We start from the raw sequence: 10277 nt of genomic DNA, 5'->3' as shown, positions 1-10277 counted from the left end.
AACGCAAGAAAGCCAAATAGTGGTTTATTACATTTTTTACACTAGATTATCATGAGCGAAAAACAATATTCGAAAAATCAAAATAATCATAATTTAGCTTACATTTAGTAAAACTTGAGATTGTTCACTATTAATTTTATTACAATATATTTTTAATATCCAATACATAATGTGTTTCTTACTCTAATCAATATGTAAACTAATGTTTAAACAAATTAACGTAAAAATCATTTATGATAAGATTTTATCGTATCTATATCTCTGAAGCTAAAGTTGTGTAAAGTTTCCAATTTTTAATTGTTTATAATTTTCTAAGAATTATTAATGATATCTCTTTCGACAGAAGTCAATTTCAAGAATGTGGAAAAGTCTATACATATAAAAAAGACGATGAACTTGTAATATCTTGCACAGCATTTTATATGTTACAAGTTCTTGAGTAAGGTACGCAAACGTGCTCAGGAATGTGTACATGTACATGTACATGTACACGTATACGTTCAGAACGTGGTATCCGTGACCTTCACCCTTGCCTGGTTTCTGTGACTGGTCATTTCTCTCGCAATGGACAAGAAACGTCTTAAACTAGTAATTCAGTAAGTCTGTTCGATGTTTTACAAGATATAAGTATAATGTGGAGGATCGCTGGAAGGGAATACCTTACCATAAACGCGGCTTCTGCGGTTCAGTTTATATACCAGGCGGAAAATAGCGGTAACCGCAATCTGAAGATCACGTAGTGTATTATGAGCAGACTCGTGCGATGCGTTATTAACCCCAGAGATACCAATTCTTTGTTGCGGTTATATATATTTTCTCCTTACGATTAGAAAATGTAGATCTATCTAGACGGGATATTCCTGTCGCATTTATCAGAACTGGTTTGTATGCGCCTCGATAAATTTCATTTTTACATTCAAAACATTTAATATTTCCTACAACATAAAATAATGTTAAAAAAAAATCATATTATCATAATAATTATATACGCAATAATTAGATTTAAATACAATTCTTATTTGTAATTCGCGAATAGATGAGACGAATCTAAATTTTTGAAGGACGCACTCGGATTAAATAGAATCTTTAAGATTGGATCATCTCGCGACACAATGAAACATTGACACAATTGCAAGTCCTGCGAGACTCTCGATGTAGGCTAAATTTAAATGCCTTTCACCGACAACATTCGTGATCATGTAATACTCCACGTAACACGTAATAACCGGATCTGAAGTAAACATTCGTTCGGTGAAGACGATCCGAAAAATTGTCTCGTTTGCCGATAAGCGTATTCCAAAATTCCTCGCTGCTCGACTGCATAAGACTAAGCATTAGCATAGGTATTAGAGAGAAAAGACAATTGAATCTATTTGCTGGCGAATGAACGTGAGAACGGAAACGAACGCTAGAGGTAGCGCAAATTAAGCTTTATTGTTAAGGAACGGCAGGAAGAGGCATTATCGTAAGAAGGAAGTTAGTTGGTAATGAAACGACACGAATCAGTGCAAACATTACGAAACGGATTACCATTATCAAATCTTGCAAAATGTCGATTAAGTCTAAGCTAAACGATTATTAAATATGTTATCTGTTAATTTATACCGTATTAAAAAATTAATTGACTCATTCAGGAATATTAAAATAATTAAATATTTTTGTATACATGAATAAATAATTATTGTGTTTTATTAATTTTATTTGATCTTTTTTTGTTTAACGATATACGCGTTTTAATCTTTTCATATTTTTCTTCTCTCTCTTTTTCTTTCTTTCATCTTCTTTTGTATTTTTTATTTTTGAAGATAATTTTTTCTGGTTTAATTCTGATAGTATTCCGCATTGGTACTGCAAGAGGACATTCATGTATATTTAAGCATAGTTTTTTTTTTTTAAGTAAAGATAATTGATACACAACTATACTAAGACAAAAATGGAAAATGACATGTAAATCGGATTAGGAACGGCGCCTTCACTACCATGCATATACAGGGTATAATTGACATCGCTCTCCCATTTGTTCAGTGAAGGTTATTCGAAATGCTTTACACATGAAGAGACTGTAACAAGACGTTATAAAACATTATATCCCAGTATGTTCTCTTTTTCTTAATGTTATAATAAAAAATATTAAAAATTTCTCTTTTAATAAAACATATAGCAAAAATTATAAGACAAGTAACAAAATAAATATTAAAAAGATAATATACATGGTTTCTCTTATATAATTAATTTATCTTAAATTACAGCTTTGCAATTATTAACCATACAAAATATCAAAAATTATCAAGCAATGTCAATTAAATTTGGGAAGATGACTAGTAAGTATCCGGGAGTCTGCGAGGCCCGCAGGAAGCGAGATCCTTCTTATCTGATCTACCACCCAGAGCGAAGTAAAACGCTCCCCACCATCGCCGATTACTCACGCGTGCACACATTTGGCGCACGCACACGCACATGATGCGTGCGTATCTATATAGTGCATGAAGCACACGCCATGCGCTCTCTCGCGGGCGCTCGCTCGCTCGCTCGCTCGCTCGCTCCCTTACTCGCTTGCCGCGAATAGATTCGAGATTTCAGCCGCAGTCGCAGACGTTCGGTGCCCACGGTCAGATCGGGGGGCCCAGCGCGAGAAAGACCCCCGAGTAGAACGCCGCGTCGATCGCGCTCGAGATCGATCGATCGGATCGTCGGCGAGATCGCCAAAGTGTCTTTTTTTCTCGTCGACTGGGAAAACCCTCTTCGACGGGGCGCATACATGCTCGTACGAAGCTAAGGACGGACGCGGTGGTTATCCGTTTATTCAATCGATCGATCGATCGATCGATCTACGATCTAGCGCGTCGCCGCGCGCAAATCTTTGGCATCTGCCTTCCACGAGATAAAAAGAGAAGCATCGAAAATCGGGGCGAGTGAGAAACGGAAACGCTCGATGACCGGTTCGTGTTATCGATCGACCGAAAACCGACAGGTCGAGAGATGGATGCAGCCGCGAAAGATTGCCGACAAGATTTTATCCCGGCATAGATCGATCGGTGTACTATCGTACGTGTTGATTGATTTTGTGAGTAACGTAATATGTTAATCGGATGATCTAAAATCGATTATATATAGAACGATCGGGATTGCATTACGCGGTTTTCGGTTCATTTCAAAATTCAATAATGTTCTTGTCGATTGATTATGAGTGTCGGAACAATAGTGATCGTAGAGAGAAGCCATTCGACTTGCAAGTACATCTGACTGCTTGAAGAACCAGTAATGATGTTCCTTGATGCTTCAAGTTATACCGCATGACATTCAACTACTGCAAAAAGTTCCGGATAAAGTTGAAGTGACTGGAGATGGGGAAACCTAGAAGTGCTTAGGTAAGATTCTGATTAATCACGATTTAGATATAATCGTTAAGATTATTAAATGAAAAATACATGCTTGCAAAATCGCAATTTTAATTTATGGCGGAAATTTAATAGCTTTATTATTAATCAATAATTAGTTACGATAACGAATATATACATTTTTTTTTGCGTTGAGAGTATAAAAGAATAAATTAATTATATAAGATAAATTAATCATATAAGAATTGTATAATTACAGTACAATTAATCGTTTTATTTACATTATATATTGATGAAATATTACCGCTCTGCGTCACAATTGTCTTAATAATATTGTGGCTATCTACATAGAGAGACAATTGCGAAATAAGCAATCTTTATGTAAATAAGAATGTTTTTTGTCCCGTGGTCGAATCAACTTTTATTTTCCATTCACGTCTTGGTTCTGAATCCCAAAATGTTTTAAATCTATAAATTTTGGTAAAATATGTTTTGAATTTTTTAGCCACAATTATATAAGACGATGCGTATTGCTAAAAAGAAACTGGATTTTATAATATTAATTAAACAGTTCACGCAAAAAATATAGTAATTTTGAAACATTTATTACGATATTTCGTCGATAGAATGTCTAGAATTTGGCATATATAAACCGGCATCGGTCACCAATAGATTAAGAGGTGGAACCGATTTGCCGTGGACTGGTATAGTAAAATAGATTGCAGGAAGAAAACTTATCGTTGATAATAAATATGCATGGCTATGCGTGCGAACTTGCTCTGCCTCGACATTGCGTATCAACTTATCCAACCCGTTATTCAACATCACATTCATTTAAACGTTCATATGGCACTCCAAAATTAATCGAAATTCTATCCGGATTATTTGTACTAATCGCAATTTACTCCGCTCCGTTTGTTTCGACGGTCGATGAGCAGCTTGCTCGTATATTTGTGATTATGCAATCACAAATCACTAAAACCTAATGAAATTTGTTCGATACATATACATATATATTTTTATGATATACACAAAATATAAAAATGTATCGATGTGACATATTAAAAAATAAAAGTACAAATAATTTAATTATATAGTTATGAAAAAAGGTTTATAAAATGTTAAAAATGCAAATTATCTCTGATTTAAATGATTGTACTTAGCTATATTATGACTTTCCGCTTCGAAATTATTGCGGGGGTTTAATAAAGATAAGTTCAATATGATGCGATGTGTGGAGAAGTCTCACGATGCAGTAAATTATAATGTTTTAAATGATGACTGTCTATCTATTTGCATTATAAAATTTAGGTCGACAGAAACTAGATTTCCTCGCGTAAGTTTTAATGATGATTTTTCTAAACAAGAAAAAATAATTGATTATAGAGATATCATCAAGACATGTAATCAATGTAAAACATGCAAATTATAGACAATAAATGTTTTTTGATAAACGAATTATGTAATGTTTATTTCGTAATTGTTTCTATAATTTGTAGCTATTTATTTTTATTGTGATAAATTTGGATAAAATAATATCAATGTATGCAATTTTACCTTTATTTTTTTACATAATATTATTTTATTAATAAAAGGGTGTCTAAAAAATCGTATTACCTTTTCATCGTGAAGTACGTTGGAAGAGAAATGAAGCACAAAATATTTAGTAATCAGTGTCTGACCGAAGAGGACAGGCAGTCTCGGCAGAAAGTTGGATTGCGGCATAGCAGCCTTGGACTCATTGTACTTAGGGAGCCAAAGAAGTTTGTCCTAGTCATCCGCATGATTTGCTTCGATCTCAAAAGAATTTTAATGCATTATATCCTCGCACTATGAAAACATTAACCTTCGGTCAGTTGTCGAGTACTTTTTATCGAGTTGCTTTTTACCAAACAATCTCAAGTAACAAGAACGTGCATCGTATTGATAATTGCAATAGATTCATCAAACTCGTTGTGGAAAACTTCAAAAGAGCGATGTATCGAACATAGAAATCAAGAAGTAAATCAAAATGTTAGACAGATTAGCAGCGTCTCTGTCTAATTACGAATACAACCTTCAACATGTGAAAGCAGTACGGTTGTCTGCTACGGCGTGCTTTCATACACACATTTATGCGTCAGACTAATAAAACGATCCAGACAGAATTACTAAGCGTTTTATTTATAAACTCGCGCAAAAAACTTTGCGTCGTAGATTTTTATTGCAATCAATTACGACGAAGGGATATCCCCCTTATCGTTCAGTAGTTGCACATGCTGAACACATGTGAATGCTCGGGTTCTGATTTGTGATACTATATGTGAGCATATTCGAGTGAATACCCAAAGCAGAATTTGTTGCTTATGCATTAATGGATGCGTATAATTAACCGCTTATGATTTAACGGCAGCTTCTTTAAAAAGTAACATTACGTAAATCGCGATATGGCAATTTTGCTCGTATATTCATCGCACATTTAATGTTAAATGCAGGTCTTGCGTTAATTGCGTGATTTGCATGACAAATGAATAAAATTAATTTTATATCATTATAATCAAATATATAAACATTGTGTTTATGTGACATACAATGATATGCCATTAGAATTACACAATAATCACTTTCAATTCTTTATGTTTTCGACTCTTGTTGCAATCAGTAATCTACATAGTGATGTGAAAAAAGTATATGGAAAAGATTGATTTGTTGCACCTGATTCGCTTCGGAAGTTACTGAACTACTTTCGATGATGCCGAATCAAATGGTTCATTTGCTCGCGTACAGTAAACGTGAATTGCGTGTTAATAGCTGATTTGCCACGTGGTTAGTTGTCCGTTTTATTACATAAATTCAATACGAGTGTCTTTAAACAATTCTTCTTGATAAATGAGCTGATCGTTGATATCGTTGAACCGCAAGTTCAGTTATACTATCGAGGTCTGCATCAGGTCTGTATCGAGATCCTGGTCCAGACTGATCTTTCGCACACACACAATCGCGGAATGATTTTATTTCGATGAACTTTCCATCACACGGAATTGTGAACGCGGACAAGGAAATTAATATGTAGATTATCGTAGATAACGTAAATCATAGCGTAACTGATAATTCAAAAAAGATATAATAGAGTATTATGTATTTTCAATATATATTTTATCATTAGAAAATATGATTATTTTTAAATATACAGTTCTTTTGCGTTATCTTTTTACGGTATTATTATTCTGCCATTTGAAACAGTAGGAATCTGACCTTTTTTGCATTATATAAGTGTTAAAGGAATATTTAGGTCATGGTATTGATGCTGCTCACCTGATTACAGTTAATTAACAACAGCTTCTCCAAGTCCTTGATGAAAACCTTCAGACGTAAGGTTGCATGTCGCTAAAAAAAGTATATGAGTTATTATTAAATTATGAAAAAGAAGATAGCAAACTTACCTTAAGTATTTTTTAACATAAGTGATGTCATTCGTTTTTTCCCATTTTATAATAAAAGGATATTACGGAATGATATGGATACTGAATATGTAAATTTAATAAATTTACTGAAGGATGAATAAATATTAAAACTTCTATTTCTTAATAGCTTCCACATTTTTAATAATGCTAAGTAAATAACTAACATATTTGCGATTATACATATATTGTGCACTTACAATCTTCCGTTTGATATATTCCACAATATAATGTAAAAAATATAACGTAGATCAGATTAATGGTGACTATATTACGTATCCTTGCCTTTCTTTATTTCGTATTAACTATCTTTTTTTTTATTCGTGTTTTTTGTTATGATTATACACATCATTACTGAAATAACGAGTACTTATGTTAGTATTAGAATGTATTTCACTACTTGCGCGAGAATTTCGTCAACAGCGTTTATTCACATGTACGATCGCGCAATTATAATCACCGTTAATAATAGACTTCACTCAATGTTAAAAATACGATATTATTTCAGCACTTTATCAGATTTAAACCAGTGGAAATTAAAACGCTAGAAAACGATTGCTATTGCTCATAAACTTTACTCTTTTTTGTAAATATAAAATTATTCTTAAACAATCTTTTAAGTGCTTTTCTAATAACAAATTTAACATTCAAAACTCTTTTAACATCTAGATCAAATCGGTCTTTGGCTGTAACAAAGTATCGAATGACAAGACTGAGTCAGCTTGCTAAGAAGAGTTGTTATATGCGATTATTATCAGCAACCTTATTACTCATAGACTTTAATCGATCATCTCGCAGGTGCGACGAGTGAATTGTACGCGGACACAAAGCGCGCGATCGACTACGCCATTTAGAGCCGTTGGTTTTCACCACGTTTATCACTCGTATCATGCACGCACTTTCACACTCTACCGAGTCCGAGCACGCGATATCATGCCAGTAGACCCGGAATAAAAAGTCGACTGTTAGACTCGCGGTTGTATCATAACACACGTGCGCGAACGAGCTGGTGACCGTCCTTATGCCAGTTACCCATATTTTCCACCAGGAATAAGGCTTATAATAGTACTACTGACAATGAGTGTTACAAGGCTTCGCGATTAGAATACCTACATGTAAATTTTCAAGTTATTGAGAAACAGATTATTCTTAGATTACATTTACTTACTGACTTTAACGCGCAGCTCGCCTTCGTCTGTCTCGAGATTTTATCATTATTTTAATTACGCAGCATTGGGCACGCAATCGCTCTGCGCCAATATATAATCGCTAATTATATTAAAATATTCAAAAGTCTCGTCAAAGAAATAGATATGTTTATTCTGCGATAGGACGTCAAAGGTAAATTTATACTGAAACTATAATATGTGTGACATTATTTCAAGTATTAAAAAGTCTCAGGGGAATAAAAAATGATTAGTTTTCAAATCCGGTAGATTTGAATATTATCATTCGTTTTTTACGTCAGTAATAAATTATTTTGCCATTACGTTAATGTTAAGGACACGCGCGGACATATATGTATGTTGCTGTATAGGAAATGCAAAACAGTTAGCGCCTTTCCAGGCAAATACGCTACTAGATATCTACCAGGAAATCGCGAATCAGGTTGTGCAGATTACAGATCTTTCTCATTAATCATGAAAGTAATAAGGGATAATGCGTGAATTGTCACGATGTTAAAGTGACGTGCTACGATTGTGTGCACATTGTACTTTTCCTGCCACTGACTGACCAAAGTCAAGATAATGAATACGATAATCATACTTATAACGTTTATATTTGCGGTGAAAGCGATTACTAAGCTTACATTATCGCAATAGTAATGGACAGACAGATCTGGAAATATTCTACAGAAGAGTTTCTTGAAGTCCAGTTCATTCACTTTGAAAAGATTTTCCTACGTCATCGTATTTTCCTATCAATGTGTCGCACGGCTATAGAGTGCCACAGAATTCTACGAAGAGAAAGCATAAATCGAGCTAATGATTTTAGTATTTGTGATGACTTGCATTACATGATTGTATTAATTATACATTATCTTAACAACCTGTCAGTAATATCATAATTAATTTTTTTTAATATGATGCGATAGATGAGAAGAGTTTACAAATTTTATAAGAATCAAAATAAATATATATAAAATATATTTCCAAGAGTTTTCGTTTCTGTCCAAACTGTTGTGATTTTATATCATTATTGTATATTGTAAAACGAACTTCAAAACGTAGCATTTCTTGAGGAACAACAGAGAATTTCGATTTAAGCGATATCCTAGGACTTGCTTCATCGAAAATACTTGTCGATTCATGCCCGATCGTTTCGTATTCTGCATTGTCAGCGTTCACGTTCTGGACGAATCAAACAGTGAATTGTTTCTCATAACTTGAGGTTAATGTCTCAAAGATATTCTTCGAGTTTTGTAATATTATTAAAGAAAAAATCTATGTATATAATTCTTGTGCTCTGGCAATATGATAAACCTATGGAAACGACAAGAGATTGATTTAAGAACTTTCTTTCAGCAACTCGTCAACTGTTAATCAGATAATTAAATTTATAATTACATATAATTGCATTTTGTTACATTTGTATAACTATGAAAAAGTGATATATGTCTTTAATTTATATAAATTATTCTTTTCTTTCTTTAAAAAAAAAAAAAAAAGAATTAAATTTTATTTACAATATCAATATCATCGATATCACACACATAGAAAGTGATATCGATGACACATCCTCGCAAACGATTTTTTATGTTGCACGGGGTCTTTTCGTTACCTTCTGATTTTATGTCGCAACCAGAATCACCGCTTGAGAAGACGCATTCCGCCGGTTGATAGAACATTGCAACGCGAAGATGCAGTCGCCTCTTCTGGCATAAATGTCACGGGAAATTCTATGTAAGGTATATGATTCGTTGGCGCGGCGTAAACTCGTGATATTTTCCTCCTGGGATAATAATAGATGAAAGAATTTCTTAGAAAAGAGTATTTGTAATCAGGCATAATATCTTGCAGACAATATATTATTTAAAAATAAAAAATTTTAATAAGCCTTACATAAAATATGATATAGTTAAATAGCATAGTTAAAGAAAAGGAATATAAAAAAAATAAAAAAAATAGAAAGGACTCATTGTCAGACAGAGACTTACAAATAACAAATATAAATCCTAAAACATTTATTCGCGATGCGCTTAATTAACATTGTAATTTTAATTGTGGTTAATATATAAGTTTGAAAATATTTTTACTTGTTAGTGTATATAGTGACAGAGAAAGGCAAGATTAAGTACGTCCATGCGAAAAAGGAATATAAATACATTTGTGGAAATGCATGCAGAGACGTAAGAAAATATAATGTTTTTGTTGTATGGGAAATGAGGAGGTAAGAAACGAGTTGTTCTGCAACATACAGATAAGAAGATAATAACAGTGCGTAATATGTGTGGTCGATTCACATAGGAAGTAATATATAATCTAAATATATATATATA

The 10277-nt window shown here is 33.2% G+C and overlaps 1 protein-coding gene across 1 annotated transcript in view; it reads left to right on the top strand.

Moving 5' to 3' along the window:
* The first annotated feature begins 2568 nt into the window (after positions 1 to 2568).
* Positions 2569 to 10277, top strand: part of LOC115239086 (torso-like protein) — a 19577-nt gene continuing 11868 nt past the window's right edge. Inside the window, exon 1 of the mRNA XM_029813434.1 lies at positions 2569 to 3368. The gene's annotated coding sequence lies outside the window, so the exon portion shown is untranslated. The remainder of the gene's footprint in view (positions 3369 to 10277) is intronic.

This window comes from Formica exsecta, unplaced genomic scaffold (genome assembly GCF_003651465.1).
Source record: "Formica exsecta isolate Colony F162 unplaced genomic scaffold, ASM365146v1 scaffold116, whole genome shotgun sequence".
NCBI classification, from domain to species: Eukaryota; Metazoa; Arthropoda; class Insecta; order Hymenoptera; family Formicidae; genus Formica; species Formica exsecta.
The sequence above is the reverse complement of the archived record's forward strand: the minus strand, read 5'-3'. Positions and strand labels throughout refer to the sequence as shown.